Source organism: Bombina bombina, chromosome 5, assembly GCF_027579735.1.
Source record: "Bombina bombina isolate aBomBom1 chromosome 5, aBomBom1.pri, whole genome shotgun sequence".
Lineage (NCBI taxonomy): Eukaryota > Metazoa > Chordata > Amphibia > Anura > Bombinatoridae > Bombina > Bombina bombina.
In genome coordinates this window covers 924282172-924304274 of record NC_069503.1, presented here as the reverse complement: position 1 = coordinate 924304274, position 22103 = coordinate 924282172, and the positions used below count along the sequence as shown (strand labels likewise).

Below are 22103 nucleotides of genomic sequence, written 5' to 3'. Positions count from 1 at the left end.
CGCTCAAGGGACTCCCGCTCAAATGGCGCCAAGTACATCTAGGGTGCCCATAGTGTTTACTTTACAAGACATGGCGGCAGTCATGGATAATACACTGTCAGCGGTATTAGCCAGACTACCTGAATTTAGAGGAAAGCGAGATAGCTCTGGAGTTAGACGAAATACAGAGCATACTGACGCTTTAAGAGCTATGTCTGACACTGCCTCACAATATGCAGAAGCTGAAGAAGGAGAGATTCTTTCTGTGGGTGATGTTTCTGACTCAGGGAAGCTGATGCAACCTGATTCTGATATCTCTACATTTAAATTTAAGCTTGAACACCTCCGCGTGTTACTCAGGGAGGTTTTAGCTGCTCTGAATGACTGTGATACAATTGCAGTGCCAGAGAAATTGTGTAGACTGGATAAATACTATGCAGTGCCGGTGTGCACTGATGTTTTTCCAATACCTAAAAGGTTTACAGAAATTATTACTAAGGAATGGGATAGACCAGGTGTGCCGTTCTCTCCCCCTCCTATTTTTAGAAAAATGTTTCCAATAGACGCCACCACACGGGACTTATGGCAGACAGCTCCTAAGGTGGAGGGAGCAGTTTCTACTCTAGCAAAGCGTACTACTATCCCTGTTGAGGACAGTTGTGCTTTCTTAGATCCAATGGATTAAAAGTTAGAGGGTTACCTTAAGAAAATGTTTATTCAACAAGGTTTTATCCTACAGCCCCTTGCATGCATTGCTCCTGTCACTGCTGCTGCAGCGTTCTGGTTTGAGTGTCTGGAAGAGGCTTTACAGGTAGCGACTCCATTGGATGACTTACTTGACAAGCTTAGAGCACTTAAGCTAGCCAATTCTTTTGTTTCTGATGCCATTGTTCATTTGACTAAACTAACGGCTAAGAATTCTGGTTTTGCTATCCAGGCGCGCAGGGCGCTATGGCTTAAATCATGGTCAGTCTAAGCTGCTTAACATTCCCTTCAAGGGGCAGACCCTATTCGGGCCTGGTTTGAAGGAGATCATTGCTGATATCACTGGAAGAAAAGGTCATGCCCTTCCTCAGGATAGGTCCAAATCAAGGGCCAAACAGTCTAATTTTCGTACCTTTCGAAACTTCAAGGCAAGTGCGGCATCAACTTCCTCTAATGCGAAAAAAGAGGGAACTTTTGCTCAGTCCAAGTCGGTCTGGAGACCTAACCAGACCTGGAACAAAGATAAGCAGGCCAAAAAGCCTGCTGCTGCCTCTAAGACAGCATGAAGGAACGGCCCCCTATCCGGTAACGGATCTAGTAGGGGGCAGACTTTCGCTCTTCATCCAGGCTTGGGCAAGAGATGTCCAGGATCCCTGGGCGTTGGAAATTATATCCCAGGGATATCTTCTGGACTTCAAAGCTTCCCCTCCAAAAGGGAGATTTCACCTTTCACAATTATCTGCAAACCAGATAAAGAGAGAGGCATTCTTACACTGTGTACAAGACCTCCTAGTTATGGGAGTGATCCATCCAGCTCCAAGGGAGGAACAGGGACAGGGATTTTACTCAAATCTGTTTGTGGTTCCCAAAAAAGAGGGAACCTTCAGACCAATTTTAGATCTCAAGATCTTAAACAAATTCCTCAGAGTTCCATCATTCAAGATGGAGACTATTCGTTCCATCCTACCTATGATCCAGGAGGGTCAATATATGACTACAGTGGATTTGAAAGATGCTTATCTTCACATTCCGATACACAAAGATCATCATCGGTTTCTCAGGTTTGCCTTCCTAGACAGGCATTACCAGTTTGTAGCTCTTCCCTTTAGATTAGCTACAGCCCCAAGAATTTTTACGAAGGTTCTGGGGTCGCTTCTGGTGGTCCTAAGACCAAGGGGCATAGCAGTGGCCCCTTATTTAGACGACATCCTGACAGCCTGATCCAAATTGCCAAGTCTCATACGGACATAGTTCTGGCATTTCTGAGGTCGCATGGGTGGAAAGTGAACGAGGAAAAGAGTTCTCTATCCCCCCTCACAAGAGTTTCCTTCCTAGGGACTCTAATAGATTCTGTAGAAATGAAGATTTACCTGACGGAGACCAGGTTATCAAAACTTCTAAATTCCTGCCGTGTTCTTTATTCCATTCCTCGCCCTTCGGTGGCTCAGTGCATGGAAGTAATCGGCTTAATGGTAGCAGCAATGGACATAGTGCCGTTTGCACGCCTACATCTCAGACCGCTGCAACTCTGCATGCTCAGTCAGTGGAATGGGGATTACACAGATTTGTCCCCTCTACTAAATCTGGATCAAGAGACCAGGGATTCTCTTCTCTGGTGGCTATCTCGGGTCAATCTGTCCAAAGGTATGACCTTTCTCAGGCCAGATTGGACAATTGTAACGACACATGCCAGCCTTCTAGGCTGGGGGGCAGTCTGGAACTCCCTGAAGGCTCAGGGATCGTGGACTCAGGAGGAGACACTCCTTCCAATAAACATTCTGGAACTGAGAGCGATATTCAATGCTCTTCAGGCTTGGCCTCAGCTAGCGACAATGAGGTTCATCAGATTTCAGTCGGACAACATCACGACTGTGGCTTACATCAACCATCAAGGGGGAACAAGGAGTTCCCTGGCGATGTTAGAAGTCTCAAAGATAATTCGCTGGGCAGAGATTCACTCTTGCCACCCATCAGCTATCCATATCCCAGGTGTAGAGAACTGGGAGGCGGATTTTCTAAGTCGTCAGATTCTCATCCGGGGTAGTGGGAACTCCATCCGGAGGTGTTTGCACAATTGATTCATCGTTTGGGCAAACCAGAACTGGATCTCATGGCGTCTCGCCAGAACGCCAAGCTTCCTTGTTACGGAGCCAGGTCCAGGGATCCCAAGGCGACGCTGATAGATGCTCTAGCAGCGCCTTGGTCCTTCAACCTGGCTTATGTGTTTCCACCGTTTCCTCTGCTCCCTCGTCTGATTGCCAAAATCAAGCAGGAGAGAGCATCTGTGATCTTGATAGCGCCTGCGTGGCCACGCAGGACTTGGTATGCAGATCTGGTGGACATGTCATCCTTTCCACCATGAACTCTGCCTCTGAGACAGGACCTTCTACTTCAGGGTCCGTTCAACCCTCCAAATCTAATTTCTCTGAGACTGACTGCCTGGAGATTGAACGCTTGATTTTATCAAAGCGTGGCTTCTCCGAGTCAGTCATTGATACCCTAATTCAGGCACGGAAGCCTGTCACCAGGAAAATCTATCATAAGATATGCCATAAATATCTTTATTGGTGTGAATCCAAGGGTTACTCATGGAGTAAAGTCAGGATTCCCAGGATATTATCTTTTCTCCAAGAAGGATTGGAAAAAGGATTGTCAGCTAGTTCTTTAAAGGGACAGATTTCTGCTCTGTCTATTCTTTTGCACAAGCATCTGGCGGATGTTCCAGACGTTCAGGCTTTTTGTCAGGCTTTAGTTAGAATCAAGCCTGTGTTTAAACCAGTTGCTCCGCCATAGAGTTTAAATTTGGTTCTTAAAGTTCTTCAAGGGGTTCCGTTTGAACCTCTTCATTCCATAGATATTAAGCTTTTTTCTTGAAAAGTTCTTTTTTTGGTAGCTATTTCCTCGGCTCGTAGAGTTTCCGAGTTATCTGCCTTACAATGTGATTCTCCTTATCTGATCTTCCATGCAGATAAGGTAGTTCTGCGCACCAAACCTGGGTTTTTACCTAAGGTGGTATCTAATAAGAATATCAATCAGGAGATTGTTGTTCCATCATTGTGTCCTAACCCTTCTTCAAAGAAGGAACATCTATTACACAATCTTGACGTGGTTCGTGCTTTAAAGTATTATTTACAAGCTACTAAAGATTTTCGTCAAACATCTGCATTGTTTTTTGTCTACTCTGGACAGAGGAAAGGCCAAAAGGCTTCGGCAACTTCTCTTTCGCTTTGGCTAAGAAGTATAATACGCTTAGCTTATGAGACTGCTGGCCAGCAGCCTCCTGAAAGGATTACAGCTCATTCTACTAGAGCTGTGGCTTCCACATGGGCCTTTAAAAATGAGGCTTCTGTTGAACAGATTTGCAAGGCGGCGACTTGGTCTTCGCTTCATACTTTTTCAAAATTCTACAAATTTGATACTTTTGCTTCTTCAGAGGCTATTTTTGGGAGAAAGGTTTTACAGGCAGTGGTACCTTCCGTTTAAGTACCTGCCTTGTCCCTCCCTTCATCCGTGTACTTTAGCTTTGGTATTGGTATCCCACAAGTAATGGATGATCCGTGGACTGGATACACCACAAGAGAAATAAATTTATCAGGTAAGCATAAATTATGTTTTTTCCTACCCTAATTCATTAATTCTCAGGAGATAGGGATTCGTATCTAGAGAATTTTAGTATTGTATTTTATGTTTATTTGGAGTTCCGATGCTTATTAGGGGTTCATCCTTCCCTAATTCAGTATTTGTGCCTTTGTGCTTTTTCTACCTTTAGGTGCTGAACTTTTGGTTCTTTGACAGCCCCTCTAGGTCTTACATAGTGTGATTTTTTTTTTTTTTTTTGTGTACAATTGCGGGGACTGCTCGGAGAGTGGCACCATTACTATGGGGCTAGTCATGTGTTCCGCTTTTAAAATGAAGCGGAGCGGTGTCATTGTTATTTGGCGGCCTTGAAAGAACTCCTTAGGATAGACAGATTATTTTGTTTATTTAGCAGAGCTTGACACTGGACATCTTGCTAACTTTACTCGGCGAATTGAAGCGCTTAATTTCCTTGACGGTTCATGGCCCCTTCTTCTTCTCTGTAGAATCGGAACAGCGCCATTTTTAGCTTTGTTGAGTCTAGATATGTAAACCCGTCTCGTTCGTCGGCTGGGAACTGAGCGGCGTTCCTGTTCTGCATGTCTTTGAGAATTAAGATTAGCAGCTATGTTTCCTTTTATTAGAGAATTTTCCTTGCAGTATGGTACATATTAGTAACGTTTTATTGAGCAGAAACATTCATTTTACCAGCTCAAGGTGTATTACATATTTAAATCCTGAAGTTAAGGGTTTATTAAATAAAGTTTTTCTCCACTTTTGTGTAGAGGTAATCATCCAGGAGTAATTCCAGGCTAGGATGTGTAAAGCCATTTTTTAATTAAGTGATTTAGGACATATGTTCAGGGTTCTGGAACTAAGTATGTCCCTAGGACCAGATGGATGTTGGCTCTTGAGGACCAAATTGTTTACTAAGCATTTCTGTCCCTCATATTTAGAATATATCTTTCAAAAAATTCTTGTTTGAACCTCTCCTCTATAAGGACAATTTTATCTGGTTAATTTTTCTATGCAATTCTGTGCTGCATGTTTAGCAAGAGCTATTGAATGTACAGCTAGGTCTGAGCCCCATGTCTCCCAGGGTGATGCTGTTCAGGCAATGCCACAGCTTTCTCCTTAAACGCCCCAAGCCTCTGTAGCGTCACTTGCAGTGCCCTGCGGTTCCTCCCAATCTCCCAGAGGAGTTTATTTGCCTGCAGATTTTGCAGCTCACGTATCCTCTGCGGTATCTGCAGCTTTATCTGCTTTTCCATTTCTTCAGGAAAAATGCAAGAGAACATTTAAAGATTCAGATAATAAGGTCTCTGCTCCACATTCTGCTATACACTGGTTGATCTCTCAAAGGTCTGATGAGGAGGATTAACCTGTAGTTTCTGAGGGTGAAATCTCAGATTCGGACAATATAATTCCTTCATCTGACACTGAAATGGTACCCTTCAGATGTATGCTTGAACACCTCGTGTATTGTTAAAGGAGGTTTTGGCTACTTGGACGACACTGATTCCGTTGTCGTTGTCAACCTTTGAAAGTTTAGTAAACATTATCAATACCAATAAATGCACAGTGCCTTATGTAGACATTGCTACTATGGCTCAAAGAACTTTGATCCCTATAGAGGATAACTACTCCTTTACGGATCCATAGACAAGAAGCTGGAGGTTTGTTTAATTATCTAAGTATTCATGAAAACCTACAGTTTGTGTTGCCACTGTTTCAAGTACGGCATCTTGTTGGTGCGATGCCTTGTCTATTAGACTTGCTGTACTAGCCCGCAGGGCGTTGTGGCTGAACTCTTGGTCAGCTGAGAAGCCTACCTGTGGCTTAGTGGTACAGTCTAGGCTCTACAACGCTGCAGATGCAGGTTCAATATCCAATTGACCTAGTCTTGTGTCATCCGCGGCCATATGTGGAATATATTTGATTTTACCTCTAAGTCTATGCTTCTGGCATTTCCTTACAAGGGTGAGACCTTGTTTGGGTCTGGTCTGGCAGAATTAACTTCTCACTTAAGGGTGGAAAAGGTTTTTTTCTACCACACGTCAAGAGGAATAGACAAAAGGAAAGTCTTACTTTTCCTCTTACTGCAGGGATCAGGGGAAAGCAATCTAATTTCAATGCAAATTGTGGGAATATAATCAAGGTTCCCACTAAAGAATGCGATTCTAGCACTCACAGTCCTGACTACAAGACGGATGTGTTAGCAACTAAATAAAACATAACTTTTAATATTGTTATATAAAAAAGGGATGAAAAACATTTTAAAACCAATGGCAGGAGTAGCTACAATGGGGTGACCTTTATATGTGGATATAATGCTAATTATAGGCCTCTGAGGTATGACAGCCTTAGTAAATATTAAGGTAGGTAAACAGCATCAGTTTATAAGTGATCATATAGTGTCATATAAGTGACATTCGTTCCAATTAACTTGAATGGCAGTGGGGGCCAGATATTTATATAAGTACTTTTAAATAAAGTAAGTGTGACTTAATGGCTTTACTGAGATTCAATCTTACATAATTTACAGGGTTTAATCCAAGAAACCCCCCCAAAAAATAATGTTGTGTTTTGACACGTGTATCTAAATACAGGTCCAATAACAGCATCTTATGAAGCCAGAATACTCAGGATAGAATCATATTTTAGTACACAGGTTAAGTTCACTACTACCCTGTAGATAGTGTTTAAATAGGACTTGTATGTTCTTATAGAGTACTGCTACTATTTATATAGCTTTGTGTACATGAGTTGTAAATATCCACTCCTATAGCAATTACTGTAGTTGCTATTGTTATTTGCTAGCATCAGATAAATATGTAGTGGTATCCACCTTATAAATAATTCCTCTAGCAGTTAAGCATATGTAGTCATTGTAATGCAATATCCTTTCTGTGGGTCATTAGCCATAGATTATCTGGCTTGCGATTTACAGATCAAAAATTGTGAGCAGCTATACTTAATCTTGAGTAGCCATCCTGAGGTTTTGTATAGAATGCTACGGTAAAAGCCGTTTGCAAAAGGGCTAGGATTTGTTACAGTTATATTGTTGCACCTTGGTCTCTTAAACCCAAACTACTATTATTGATGTCGTCAGGATATCAGTTTAACACAGATCTCAATAGTAATATTGTATACACAGCTAATTCATGGGATTCATAGGTCACGTAGTGCGGGCATAATATACTGTGTATCGTCTGTATAATAGGCTACGGTGAAAGCCGTTTGTAATAAGGCTAGATTTTATTACAGTTATATTTGTTGCAACAAAGTATCTTTGCCATGCATAGCTATTATCGATGTCATAGGATATATAATTCACACAAGTCTAAATTGCTAGTTCGTAAGAATTATAAGTCCCGTAGTGCAGGCATGGTTAGCTGTATATTTGTAGTACGTTTTCCAGGATGGATACTGCTCATTAAATACATTGTAATATTTAGTAATTATTCAGCGTGATGTAGAATTATACTAAAATTCAAAGTGTCATGCTGCCCAGTATAGTACTGCAAGTCTGTTATGAGTCATAAATCTCTTAGCGAACTTAACTCCGATAGTTTGGGGCGCTATCCAGCCCAAGTGAATGAATACACTCTGAGTAAAATAGTATATTTGTAATACGTTTTTCAGGATGGATACTGCTCATTAAATAAATTTTAATACTTAGTAACTATTCAGCGTGATGTAGAATTATACTAGGATTCAGAGCGTCATGCTGCCCAGTTTAGTACTGCAAGTCTGTTATGAGTCATACATCTCCTAGCGAACTAATCTCGGCCAGATTACGAGTTTTGCGTTATGAGCGGCTCGGTAATAACTTGCAAGTTATTTCCACCGCTAACCTTTAATAGCGCTGCTATTACAGGTTTGCAAAAACCCGGCGTTAGCAGGCAATATGGCAGCGTTGAGCTCCATACCGCACACAAATACCAGCGCTGTTTTGAGCTGCTTTTACGTGCTAAAAAAAAGCCTAACACCTGCAATAACGGAGCGTAAAGCTCCGTAACGCAGCCCCATTGATTCCTATGGGGAAAGAAAATTTATGTTTAAACCTAACATAAACCCAGAGTCTAAACACCCCTAATCTGCCGCCCCGACATCGTCAAAACCTACATTACACTTATTAACACCTAATTTGCCACCCCCGACATCGCCGACACCCACCTACACTTATTAAACCCTAATCTGCCGCCCCCAATGTCGCCGCCGCCACTATACTAAAGTTATTACCCCTAAACCTCTGGCCTCCCTCATTACTAACACTAAATAAATATATTAACCCCTAAACCTAACCCTCTTACCCTAACACCCCTAACTTTAATATAATTAAAATAAATCTAAATACAAATTACTATTATTACCTAAATAATACATATTTAACACTAAATACCTGTAAAATAAACCCTAAGCTAGATAAAATATAACTAATAGTTACATTGTAGCTATCTTAGGTCTTATTTTTATTTCACAGGTAAGTTTGTATTTATTTTAACTAGGTAGAATAGTTAGTAAATAGTTATTAACTATTTACTTACTACCTAGTTAAAATAAATACAAAGTTACCTGTAAAATAAAACGTAACCTGAGTTACACTAACACCTAACATTACACTAAAATTAAATAAATTAAATTAACAAAATACATTTATCTAAATTACAAAAAATAATTAAACACTAAATTACACAAAATAAAAAAGAAATGATCAAATATTTAAACTAATTACACCTAATCTAATAGCCCTATCAAAATAAAAAAGCCCCCCCCAAAATAAAAAACCCTAGCCTACACTAAACTGCCAATGGCCCTTAAAAGGGCCTTTTGTGGGCATTGCCCCAAAGAAATTTTTTACCTGTAACAAAAAAATACAAACAACCCCCCAACAGTAAAACCCACCACTCACACAACCAACCCCCCCGCCAAAAAAAAACCTACCTAAAAAAACCTAAGCTCCCCATTGCCCTGAAAAGGGCATTTGGATGGACATTGCCCTTAAAAGGGCATTTATCTCTTTTACATTGCCCAAAGTCCCTTAATCTAAAAATAAAACCCACCCAATAAACCCTTAAAAAAACCTAACACTAACCCCCTAAGATCCACTTACAGTTTTTGAAGACCGGACATCCATCCGGGAGAAGTCTTCATCCAAGCGGCAAGAAGTCATCCACCAGGCGGGCAGAAGTCTTCATCCAGACGGCATCTTCTATCTTCATCCTTCCAACACGGAGCGGCTCCATCTTCAAGACATCCGGCATGGAGTATCCTCTTCTTTCGATAGGTCTTAAAGAATGAAGTTTCCTTTAAATGACGTCATCCAAGATGATGTCCCTTGAATTCCAATTGGCTGATAGAATTCTATCAGCCAATCGGAATTAAAGGGTAAAAAACCCTATTGGCTGATGCAATCAGCCAATAGGATTGAGCTTTAATCCTATTGGCTGATCCAATCAGCCAATAGAATTGAGATTGCATTCTATTGGCTGATTGGAACACTTTAGTTATGAGTTTTATGGTACAGCTTTGTAGCATAAAACCCATAACTACTGACTTTCAGTTGACGGTACTGATTTTGTAGTTATGGGCTGTACTGCTCACTTTTTGGCCGGACAGGCAAACTCATAATACCAGCGCTATGGAAGTCCCATTGAAAAAGGACTTTTTAAAAAGTGCGGTAGTTACGTTGCGTGACGGCCAGAAAAGTGTGCGGTACGGAAGGTAGACCCTCCCACATTTGATTATATCAAAAAGAGAATAGACTATCATTACAATATGGCTAGTGCCTCAGCAGTTATACTGAACTTTTGAAACAATTTTATCCAACAATGGGAACCTTATATAATGTATATAGAAAAGATAAATAGAACAAGAATCTGAATCAACTAGATAACACCATAAACTAAGGCCCTAAGAAGCATATATCAGTGTCTGAAAAGTTCAAAGCTACTAATCTCTGGAGTGGGAGGTAACTTTTAGGAAGGGAGGAAGTGCGAATGTAGGATAAGACAGTGGTTAAGGGAGACAACTGACAATACTATGGTTGGTAGACTGGGGTTTACTACTCCGAAACTAAGGTGGAAAAGTGATAAGAACAGAGATCATTTTTACTGTAATAATTAAGCACAGACAAAGAGAATCCATTTGTAGACTGTATTGTTAGTTTTTTTTCAGTTTAAATGTTAATGTTGAAGATGAAACATGTACAATTGTCATAATTTGTGAAAAATAAATAAAAAGATTTCAACAAAAAAAAAGTGTGTGGTACACCTATACCTACAAGACTCGTAATAGCAGCAGTAGTGAAAAAGAGCCATAACGATGCTTTTTCACTCATAACGCAAGACTCGTAATCTAGCTGTCTGATAGTTAATATTATTTTGATCAGATTGCATTTATTTACTTGGGCTGGGTAGCATCCCAAACTATCAGAGTTAAGTTTGCTAAGAGATTTATGACTTATAACAGACTTGCAGTACTAAACTGGGCAGCATGACGCTCTGAATCCTAGTATAATTCTACATCACGCTGAATAGTTACTAAGTATTACAATTTATTTAATGAGCAGTATCCATCCTGAAAAACGTATTACAGATATACTATTTTGCTCAGAGTGTATTCATTCACTTGGGCTGGATAGCGTCCCAAACTATCAGAGTTAAGTTCGCTTTGAATGTTAGTATAATTCTACATTACGCTGAATAATTACTAAATATTACAATGTATTTAATGAGCTGTATCCATCCTGGAAAAGTATATACAGTTAACCATGCCTGTACTACGGAACTTATAATACTTACGAACTAGCAATTTAGACTTGTGTGAATTATATATCCTATGACATCGATAATAGCTATGCGTGGCAAAGATACTTTGTTGCAACAAATATAACTGTATTAAAATCTAGCCTTATTACAAACGGCTTTCACCGTAGCCTATTATACAGCCTATTATACAGACGATACACAGTATATTATGCCCGTACTACGTGACCTATGAATCCCATGAATTAGCAGTGTATACAATATTACTATCGAGATCTGTGTTAAACTGATATCCTGACGACATCAATAATAGTAGTTTGCAAAAGGGCTAGGATTTGTTAGTTATATTGTTGCACCTTAGTCTCTTAACCCCAAACGGCTTTTACCGTAGCATACTATACAAAACCTCAGGATGGCTACTCAAGATTAAGTATAGCTGCCCACAATTTTTGATCTGTAAATCACAAGCCAGATAATCTATGGCTAATGACCCACGGAAAGGATATTGCATTATAATGACTACATATGCTTAACTGTTAGAGGAATTATTTATAAGATGGATACCACTACATATGTATCTGATGCTAGCAAATAACAATAGCAACTCTCAACTCTGCAGTATTCAAGTTCCATTAAGACAGTTTTATTGGAATGATATTCAGACTCATGTGTTAAAGCATTACACTTTATATTGAGGGTTCCATACAGGTAGCCTTGACCTTTATTAAAAATATAACTCAAAGATATATATGTATGAGTCTCATCTTAATAATTACGATTTTTCATAGTCTTTAATTTATGACATTAAATACTACAGTAATTGCTATAGGAGTGGATATTTACAACTCATGTACACAAAGCTATATAAATAGTAGCAGTAATCCATAAGAACATACAAGTCCTATGTAAACACTATTTACAGGGTAGTAGTGAACTTAACCTGTGTACTAAAATATTATTCTATCCTGAGTATTCTGGCTTCACAAGACGCTGTTATTGGACCTGTATTTAGACACACGTGTCAAAACACAACATTATTTTTTTGGGGGGGGGGGGTTCATGGATTAAACCCTGTAAATTATGTAAGATTGAATCTCAGTAAAGCCATTACCTCACACTTATTTTATTTAAAAGTACTTACATTTCTGGCCCCCACTGCCATTCAAGCTAGTTGGAACGAATGTCACTTATGACACTATATGATCACTTAGAAACTCATGCTGTTTACCCACCTTAATATTTGCTAAGGCTGTCATACCTCATAAACCTATTATTAGTATTATATCCACATATTAAGGTCACCCTATTGTAGCTACTCCTGCCATTGGTTTTAAAATGTTTTTCATCCCTGTCAGGGTGCCAGGAATCAGACTGAGACGAGAAGTGCAAAAATAATCACACCTTTATTAATAGCAAAAAATAATAAAAAGTCCACAAGTCAAATAACAAGCCAGGAGACAAAACCAGGGCTGGTAGTCAGACGAGCCGAGTCAGGAGCCAAAGCGAATAGTCTGACGAGCCGGAATCAGGAACAAGGAAAACAGCAGAATCAGGAACAAGCCAGGGATCAGGAACCAGGAAGGACGTCAGGCAGCCAGGTAATACACAGGAACTCTCACAAACAGGTCTGAGACAACGCAAAGGCAAAGCATACTGAACAGAGGCCCTTTAAATAATAAGTGATGACATCACAATTCTGAGACTGCATCCTGTCTCACACGGATGATGCACACCAGTCTGGCCATAAGAGGAAGTGCAGGAAATGAGCAGCATCCCCCGCAATGCACCATAGTCAGCAAGAGAGGTGAGTAAAATGGTTGCCAGCAGCACATGGCAAACAAAACAGGGAAAACACCCTGACAATCCCTTTTTTTATATAACAATATTAAAAGTTATGTTTTATTTAGTTGCTTACAAATCCGCCTTGTAGTCAGGACTGTGAGTGCTAGAATCGCATTCTTTAGTAGGAATCTCCCTTGTATTCCCACAATTTGCATTGAAATAATTTCACTGTGCGAAGCACCCCTCCCTATCATATTACATCAGGAAATAATAGGCAATCTATGTGATTACTGTAATTATATTAGGGAGCATGTCCGCTAGTGGTGCCATTGCTTTATCCACTCTAATCAGGAAAGCAATCTAAGCTTTCTTCACAGAAGCTGATTTCTCCTTTCTGGGGTATCTGCAGTCTAGATATGACGGTATGGGTATGGATTCAGGATTTCCCACCCTGGGAGTGATAGTTCCTGCTCCAGCAAGAGAACGGGGTCTAGGTATTCATTCTCAAGTTTCTCAGAGTACCGTCCTTCAAGATAGAATTCCTTTCTCCTTTGATTCAAGAGGGTCTGTTCATGATGAACATAGACCTGAAGGATGTGTATCTTCATGTTCTCATTCTACAGGATCTTCTCTAGTTCCTGAGATTAGCCATCCTAGAAAGACTCTTTCAGGTCTTGAGGAGTTACAGGGATGCCCTTCCTGGACAATATATTGTTCAGGTACCATTCCTCCTTTGAGCAAACTCTCTTTCGAAAGATCTTGTCTTTTCTACCTTCCCATGAATGGGAAGTGAATTTGGGGAAGAGTTCCCTTGTTCCAATTACAAGGGTGATTTTCTTAGGGACATTAACAGATTCTCTATCTATGAGAATATTTCTAACGGAAGTCAGAAAATCAAAGATTTCTTCATCTTACCTATCTCTGCTGTCTATTGTTCGGTTAACTGCAAGTTCTAGTGGTCCGGTAAATAGTTTAGCCATCTTGCAACCAAAGGGTTGGGAGTTCAAATCCAGCTGCAGATGATTTTCTTTCACTTTTCAGTGGCTCAATGTATGGAGGTAATTGGTCTGACGATTTCATGGACATCATTCCCTTTGCTCGAGTCCATTTGAGAGCTCTGCAGTTTTGCATGCTCAGTCAATGGATGACCATTCAGATCTCTTTCAGAGGATAGATCTAGTTCAGCGTTAAGAAAGCCTACAGCCACACCATCTTGAATGCGCCCGATCTCGTCTGATCTCGGAAGCTAAGCAGGGTCGGGCCTGGTTAGTACTTGGGTGGGAAACCGCCTGGGAATACCAGGTGCTCTATCTCGTGGTTATTTTCTCAGAAGTTTCTGTCCCAGGGCATATGCTTCCAGAGACATTCCTGTGTGATTGTGACCATGGACACCAGCCTGCTGGGCTGGGGAGCAGTCTGGGACTCGTTAAGGCGCTTGGACTTTGGACTCAAGAGGAGTCTGCTCTCCCCATAAATATCTTGGAGTTGAGGGCGATTTACAATGATCTGATGGCTTGGCCTCAGTTGTCCTTTTTTCTGATTTATCAGGTTCCAGTCGGACTCAGTGGCTTACATCAACCACCAGGGAGGAACTCAGGGTTCCTTAGCCATGAAGGAGGTGGCTCGGATTGTTCAATGGGTGGAAGCTCACAGTTGCTGACTATCTGCCATCCACATTCCTGGAGTGGACAACTGGGAAGCGGACTTCCTGAGCAGACAGACATTTCATCCCGGGGAGTGGGCTCTCCACCCGAAGGTGTTCTCCAGGTTAACCCTCAAATGGGGGATGCCGGAGTGGGATCTGATGGCGTCTCTGCAGAATGCCAAGCTTCCAAGGTACTTTTCAAGATCAACAGATCCGCAGACTGCCCTGATAGATGCTCTGGCAGTTCCTTGGGATTTCAGTCTAGCATACCTGTTTCCTCTGTTTGCCCTCCTTACACGAGTCATTGCTCGTATCAAACAGGAGAGAGCATCAGTAATTCTAATAGCTCCTGCATGGCCTCACAGGATCTGGTATGCAGACCTAGTGAAGATGTCATCTTTTTCACCTTGGAGGTTGCCTCTGAGGAAGGACCTTCTAACTCAGGGTCCTTTCCTTTATCCAAATCTCGTTTCTCTGAAGCTGACTGCTTGGAGATTGAATGCTTAGTTCTGTCTAAGCGTGGTTTTTCTGAGTTGATCATTGAGACCATGATTCAGGCTCGCAATCCTGTTACTAGAAAGATTTACCATAAGGTATGGCATAAATACCTTTATTGGTGTGAATCCAAGGACTACTCTTGGAGTAGGGTCAGGATTCCTAGGTTTTTGTCTTTCTCCAGGAAGGATTGGAGAAGGGTTTGCCAGTCAGTACCCTGGTGGGTCAGATTTCTGCATTATCTATTTTGGTACTTAAACCTTTGACAGATGTGCCAGATGTTTAATCATTTTGCTTTCCCTTCTGCTAGGAGAGTTTCAGAACTTTCTGCCTTGCAGTGTGATTTGTCTTACCTTATTTTTCATGCTGATAAGGCGGTTATTCGTACTAATGTGGTGCTACATTGAAATCTTAATCTGGAATTTGTTGTTCCTTTTTATGTCCTAATCCTTCTTCTCATAAGGAACATTAGTTGCACAACTTGATCGTTGTGCGTGTTTTGAAATTCTTCCTGCAGGCGACTAAGGATTTTCGCCAGTCCTCTGCCCCGTTTATTTGTTTCTCAGGAAAGTGTAAGGGTCAGAAAGCTTCTACTTCTCTTTCTCTATGGTTGAGAAGTATAATTCATTGTGCTTATGAGACTGCTGGTCAGCAGTTTCCTGAGAGACTTACAGCTCTTTCCATGAGGGCTGTTTCTTCTTCTTGGGCCTTCAAAATGAGGCTTCTGTGGAACAGATTGCAAGGATGCAACTTAGTGCTCTCTGCATACTTTTTTCACATTTTCCAAATTTGATTCTTTTGCCTCGTTTGAGGTTTCTTTTGGGGAAAGGTTCTTCAAGCAATGGTGCCTTATGTTTAGGTCTCCCTGTCTTGTTATCCCTCCCTAGTCATCCGTGTCCTCTAGCTTGGGTATTGGTTCCCAACAGTAATTGAGGATGCCGTGGACTCACCATATCTTAGGAAAGAAAACAAAATGTATGCTTACCTGAAAAATTTCTTTCTTTCCGGATATGGTGAGTCCACGACCCCACCCTTTATTTTGAGACAGTTAATTTTGACTACACCACCTCTACACCTTTTGTGTTTCTTCTTTTTTCCATTTCCCTTCGGTCAAATGACTCAGGTTTGTGGGAAGGGAAGTGATACTTAACAGCTTTGCTGTGGTGCTCTTTTCCTCCTCCTGCTGGCCAGGAGTGATATTCCCAACAGTAATTAAGGACGTTATGGACTCACCATATCCAGAAAGAAAGAAATTTATCAGGTAAGCTTACATTTTGTTTTCATTCTAAGGTGGTGAGAGTCCACGATTCCTTACTGTTGGGAATTCATCACCTGGCCACCAGGAGAAGGCAAAGACACCATACACCAAGAGCTTTACTTTCCCTCCTTCTTCCCTCCTTCTTCCCTGTACCTCCCAGTTTTTCTTTACCTCTTTAGGAGCAGGTGAAGCTAGAGGTGCTCAAGATTATATTTTAGAAATTTAAGGATTTTGATCCAATATTCCCCTCATAAGGTAAAACTTGGAAGAGATGGGCATAGGAGAGTACTGCTGTGCAATGTAAATCTACTGTGGGAGTTTTGGTCACAAGCTTGCCTTAGGTGGCACTGGGACTGGTCCTTCATTCTTCTGTCAGACCATTAAAATGTACTCCGTCAATATATCTCCTACTGTCTAGTACAGTGCTTGATGGGCTCTCTACTGTATCCTCATGCTCTATCACATTAAGATCAGTGGAGTGGGCATTGCTGGGTAAGTACCTGTATTCCTCTCACAGCCTGCAGGCTATCGGCAGGTGTATTCACAAGTGTACATCATAGTCGGTAGTCAGCAGCTCAATGACATATTTGAGCTAGCAGCCAGTCATGCCAGGCTCTGGTACATATAACTCATGGTATTTCTGAGTTATAACTCTTGCGCATATATTTCTTTTTAATCTGTACCATCTCTGAGCTTATAGTCATAGGTGTAAGTCTATGGTCTTAGATATATTTTATTTAAGCAATGTTTATTGCTTGCTCTATGTGTTTATATGGCATTTTCCCTTTAAATTGGTATTGCCCTTTTTAAGAGCACTTTCACTTGCCGGTTATTTTTTTTGTTTGTACTGCTTTTTATTGTTCATGAAGATGTAGAGGTTTTACAGCTCTGGGGGTAAATGGGAGACCGTTACTGCCAAAGTCAGCGTGAATAGCACTCCGTACAGAGAAGGTTCAGAGCACAGTGCCGGGTATATTTCTCTCCAGAAAGCTAAGTGTTAAGCAGTTTCCTGCAAGCAAAACAGTTTTGCGCACTCTCTCTGCTTCTTCTTCACTCTGCAGGCAGCCATTACTTTCTACAATCGCTTCTATCTCTGCTGAGCAGTTTTCCGGAGGGGTTAAGACTCCCTATACCAGGAGCAAGTCGGAGGAGTGGGCATTGTTAAGGGGATATAACAAATATTATTGTTTTATACATAGATTTTGTAACATTTTGCAAGCAGTATTTTACTAAACACATAGTGCTTGTGTCTGTGCAGTAATTTTCTGCTTATACATTGCTATTTTTCTTTGTACCTTTCATTTGTCAGTGCTTACTGTTATCAAATTTATACAGCTCAGGACTGGAATTGTCCCTCCTGGGTTAGACTCATTAGTGGGTAGATCTACAGATTGTATTTTCCCACTAAATAAATGCATGCTTTGCAAATTGGTCACTATTGATTCTCCAGCTCAACTTTGCTATACCTGTTTAAATTCTGTATTACAGTCTCAAATGTCTATTTCTTCTGCTATAAATACAGTGCTACTGAATTTTCTCCAAGATTTAAGAACTACTTAAAAGCTACTATATCTGAGGTGTTGGCTGCTATGCCACCTTCAAATAAGCGTATGCGGTTTTCCTCTACTTCTGCTACTAGAGGTGAGGTGCCTATCGTTTTTGATTCTACAAAACTACTGCAGGTGTCTGACTCTGAAGGATCACCTTCCCAATCGGAGGGTGAGTTGTCTTCTGATGATTTGTCCTTAAATTCATGTTAGGAACCTGAAGAACCAAATGTGCTTTGTTCTCTTGGTATCCATTGTTAAGAATGAATATGCACATATCCTACACTAGTGGGAGCTACCTGATGATTGGTGCCTGCATACTTTTGTCTCTTGTGATTAGCTAACTAGATGTGTTCAGCTAGTTGCCAGTAGTGCAATGCTGTTCGTTCAGCAAAGGATAACGAGAATGAAGTATATTTGATAATAAAAGTTAATTTGAAAATTGTTAAACTTAGCAGCTCGCAAGAAACTGTGTATAGCTTATTTAAAAAAAAAAAACTAAGTAAAGAGTGATAATATAATCTCACCAAGCGTTGCAAGTAAATTGTGAAAACATCTAATGAAAAACTGAGCAGCAATTTTATAAAAAAGTTATATATATGAGCTGTTATTATGCTCACAAAAAAATATAGTGCATCTGCATAAGGCTTTACTGACCCACATATAGGCCAAGATATTTAATACAGAGCAGCATACGCCCAACAACGCATTTATTATTTAACCATACACTAAAAATTATGTATAAGTATAATGTGTTAATTTGACTGACTGACAACCCGATAATTATTTATGGACATGTACAAGCTGTATTAATGAAGTAGATGAAGAATTGTCATCCAAGTGACATTCTTACATATAAATACATAGACAGACAAAAAAAACAAGTGGGTCGTTGTCCTTTTTGCTCAGTGACTGTTTATTTGACCATAAAAAAAGTAAGATACAAGCAGTCTGTATGGCCGCACGCCTTGAACTGACGCATTTTGCGCATGCACACATGCATTTCCTCAGATATTATTGACTGCTATCAAGAAGATCCTTTTAACTCCAGTACTGTCCAATCATGGAACATACATACATACTTAATTAGCATTTTTTCAGTCAGATACTGTTTGTGCACAATATTGCAAATCATGGGTTATTTAACCCATTAAGCGAATGTAATGGTCTATGCCGTAATGCTTTTTTTATATGTATATATGCCAATTCTCAAAATAAAATCATGCTATGTGCCAAAAAAGTAAGTAATAATATTAGCTGTATTCACTGTTTTTCATCCCAATCTCAAAATAATATTCAAAATTTATTGAAAATAAATATAACCTTATAACACATTCTAATAATAACTGAAAGTTTCACAATATGTTGTATATTTGCTTTATAAAAAATAGATAGCTTAAATAAGTATTAAAGATATGAAATGATTAAAATAAATAATTATATTTTGTGTGTCTCCTTCATTCGTTTTCAGTACTTGCAGTACTACCCTGGCAATGAAGGAGGTGTTTTGTATTCTACAGTGGGTAGAATCTCATCAGTGATCCACTTCTGCAATTCACATTCCCATGCTTAACAACTGGGAAGCAGATTACTTGAGTCATCAGACTTTACACTCAGTAGAATGGTCCCTCAATCAGGAGATTTTTGATCAGTTGGTTCATCGATAGGGTCTTGCAGAGATCCACTCGATGGCATCTCGCCTGAATCTCAAGCTGCCCAGATACGGGTCGAGACATCCTCAAGCAGAATTAATAGATGATTTAGCAGTTCACTTGCTCAGTGTATCTTTTTATTCCAATTGTGTTTCTTCTAAGGGTGATTGCCCAATTCAAGCAGAAACATACTTCTGCAATTCTCATACCTCCTTCATGACTTGGTATGCCAATATGGTTCAAATGTCCAGCACTCCTCAATGGCGTATTCCTCAGCATCCATATCTGTTGTCCCAGGGTCCCTTCTTTTATCAAAATCTTCATTCTCTCAGCTTGACTGCTTGGAGTTTGAATGATTGATTCTTTCCCAAAGGGATTTTTCAGACTCTGTGGTAGATAGGTTGAATCAGGCTCGTTAGCCAGTCACTAGGAAAATTTACCACAAGGTCTGAAAAGTGTATCTTTCTTGGTTTCTGGAACTGGGTTATTCTTGGCACTCTTTTAGAATTCACAGTATATTAAAATTTCTCTACAGATTAGACAAGGGGTTGTCTGTTTTTGAAAGGGTCCTACTACAAAGGAAATTGGCTCATCCTCCTGATATTCAATCTTTTGTTCAGGCCCTGGTTAGTATCAGAATTGTTATCAAGCCAATTACTTCCCCATGAAATCTTAATTTGGTATTAAGAGTATTACAGTCTCCTCTATTTGAACCCATGCATTCATTGGACCTTCATCTGTTGTCTTGGAAGGTATTGTTTCTTTTGGCTATTTCTTCGACCAGGAGGGTTTTTCAGTTGTCAGCTCTTTCTTCTAACCGTCCGTATCTGGTATTTCATTAAGACAAGATAGTTTTACCTACTTTGTCCAGGTAGTTTCTGTAGAAAATTATGGTTTTGTTCTTTTGTCCAAACCCCAAATCATTCAAGGAAAGATTGTCGCTCAATCTGAATGTGGTCAGCACTTTGAAGTTCTATTTGCAAGCTGCTAAGGATTTTTGTCAATCATCAAGCTTATTTGTCATGTTCTCAGGCAAACATTAAGGGCCAGAAGGCTACATCGGTCACTTTAGGTTCATGATTAATAGGGCTCACTTTGAGGTGGGGCAGACACTGCCTTTACGTATTGCAGCCCTCTCAACTTCTTCTGGGGCCTTTAAAAATGATGTTTCACTAGATCAAATTTGTAAGGCTGGGAATTGGTTCTCGTTGCATACATTTACTAAATTTTATAATTTTGATGAATTTGCCTCAGCTTGTTAATAAGTGTCTCCCTTTCTTATTTTTTCTTACCCATTTTTTATGTGGACTCCACTAATTGGGTATTGATTCCCAACAGTAAAAAAAATATTGTGGACTCTTACCACCTTAGAAAGAAAATGTAATTTATTCTTACCTTATAAATTTATTCTTACCTCATAAATTCCCTTCTTTCTTGCTGGTGAGTGTCCATAGACCCGTCCATTTTTGTTTTTTTTCCTATCTGGAAGCAGTTCCGTCTAAGGTGCGCAGCAGCGCACCTTCCCTCTCTGTGTAGCGCAGGCAGTACATTAGGCCTCGCAAAACACAGGAGGAATGTGGAACTGTAAAGTGATTTTTTTCCAGCACTGCTGGCTTCTAGTAAAACTGAACCACACTTTTAAAAGAAAAGGTCGTAGCACAAGTTGATCTGTTTCCTGTGCTACACTGAGGGGGAAGGACCTGCTGACTGACAGCTGTGTGCATAAATGAATCACATAGCGCTGTCAGAGACCAGGAGAAAACAAACTAGGAGGGCACTTCCAGTGAAGCAAAGAATGTGAGAGGAAGAAGTGCAGCCCTCCTCCTCTATACACTAGACACTAGAAGCAGCCGAGTAGGTGAGGGCTGGAGTCTGGAAATTTTCCCCACATGCAAAACGTTCCACAGTTTGACATATGAAAGTTATAGGTTAATCAGTTTTGCTTAGCTGTGTGTGTATGTATAAATAACATAATTTATGTAAGAATTTACTTGATAAATTCATTTCTTTCATATTGGCAAGAGTCCATGAGCTAGTGACGTATGGGATATACAATCCTACCAGGAGGGGCACAGTTTCCCAAACCTCAAAATGCCTATAAATACACCCCTCACCACACCCACAATTCAGTTTAACGAATAGCCAAGTAGTGGGGTGATAAAGAAAGGAGTAAAAAGCATCAACAAAGGAATTTGGAAATAATTGTGCTTTATACAAAAAAATCATAACCACCATAAAAAGGGTGGGCCTCATGGACTCTTGCCAATATGAAATAAATTAATTTATCTTGTAAATTCTTTACATAATTTATGTTTTCTTTCATGTAATTGGCAAGAGTCCATGAGCTAGTGACGTATGGGATATCAATACCCAAGATGTGGAACTCCATGCAAGAGTCACTAGAGAGGGAGGGATAAAAATAAACAACAGCCGCTGAAAAAATAACCCACAACCCAAAATATAAGTTTATTCATCAAATGACAAGAAAAACTTAAAACATCAGCAGATGAATCAAACTGAAACAGCTGCCTGAAGAACTTTTCTACCAAAAACTGCTTCTAAAGAAACGGTAGAATTTAGTAAATGAATGTAAAGAAGACCAAGTTGCTGCTTGCAAATTTAATCAACTGAAGCTTCATTCTTAAAAGCCCACGAAGTGGAGACTGATCTAGTAGAATGAGCTGTAATTCTATG

The 22103-nt window shown here is 40.1% G+C and overlaps 1 protein-coding gene and 1 pseudogene across 1 annotated transcript in view; both read left to right on the top strand.

Moving 5' to 3' along the window:
* ARFGEF1 (ADP ribosylation factor guanine nucleotide exchange factor 1) overlaps positions 1-22103 on the top strand; it is a 489402-nt gene that overhangs the window by 145972 nt on the left and 321327 nt on the right.
* Positions 14008-14126, top strand: LOC128661940 (uncharacterized; annotated as a pseudogene).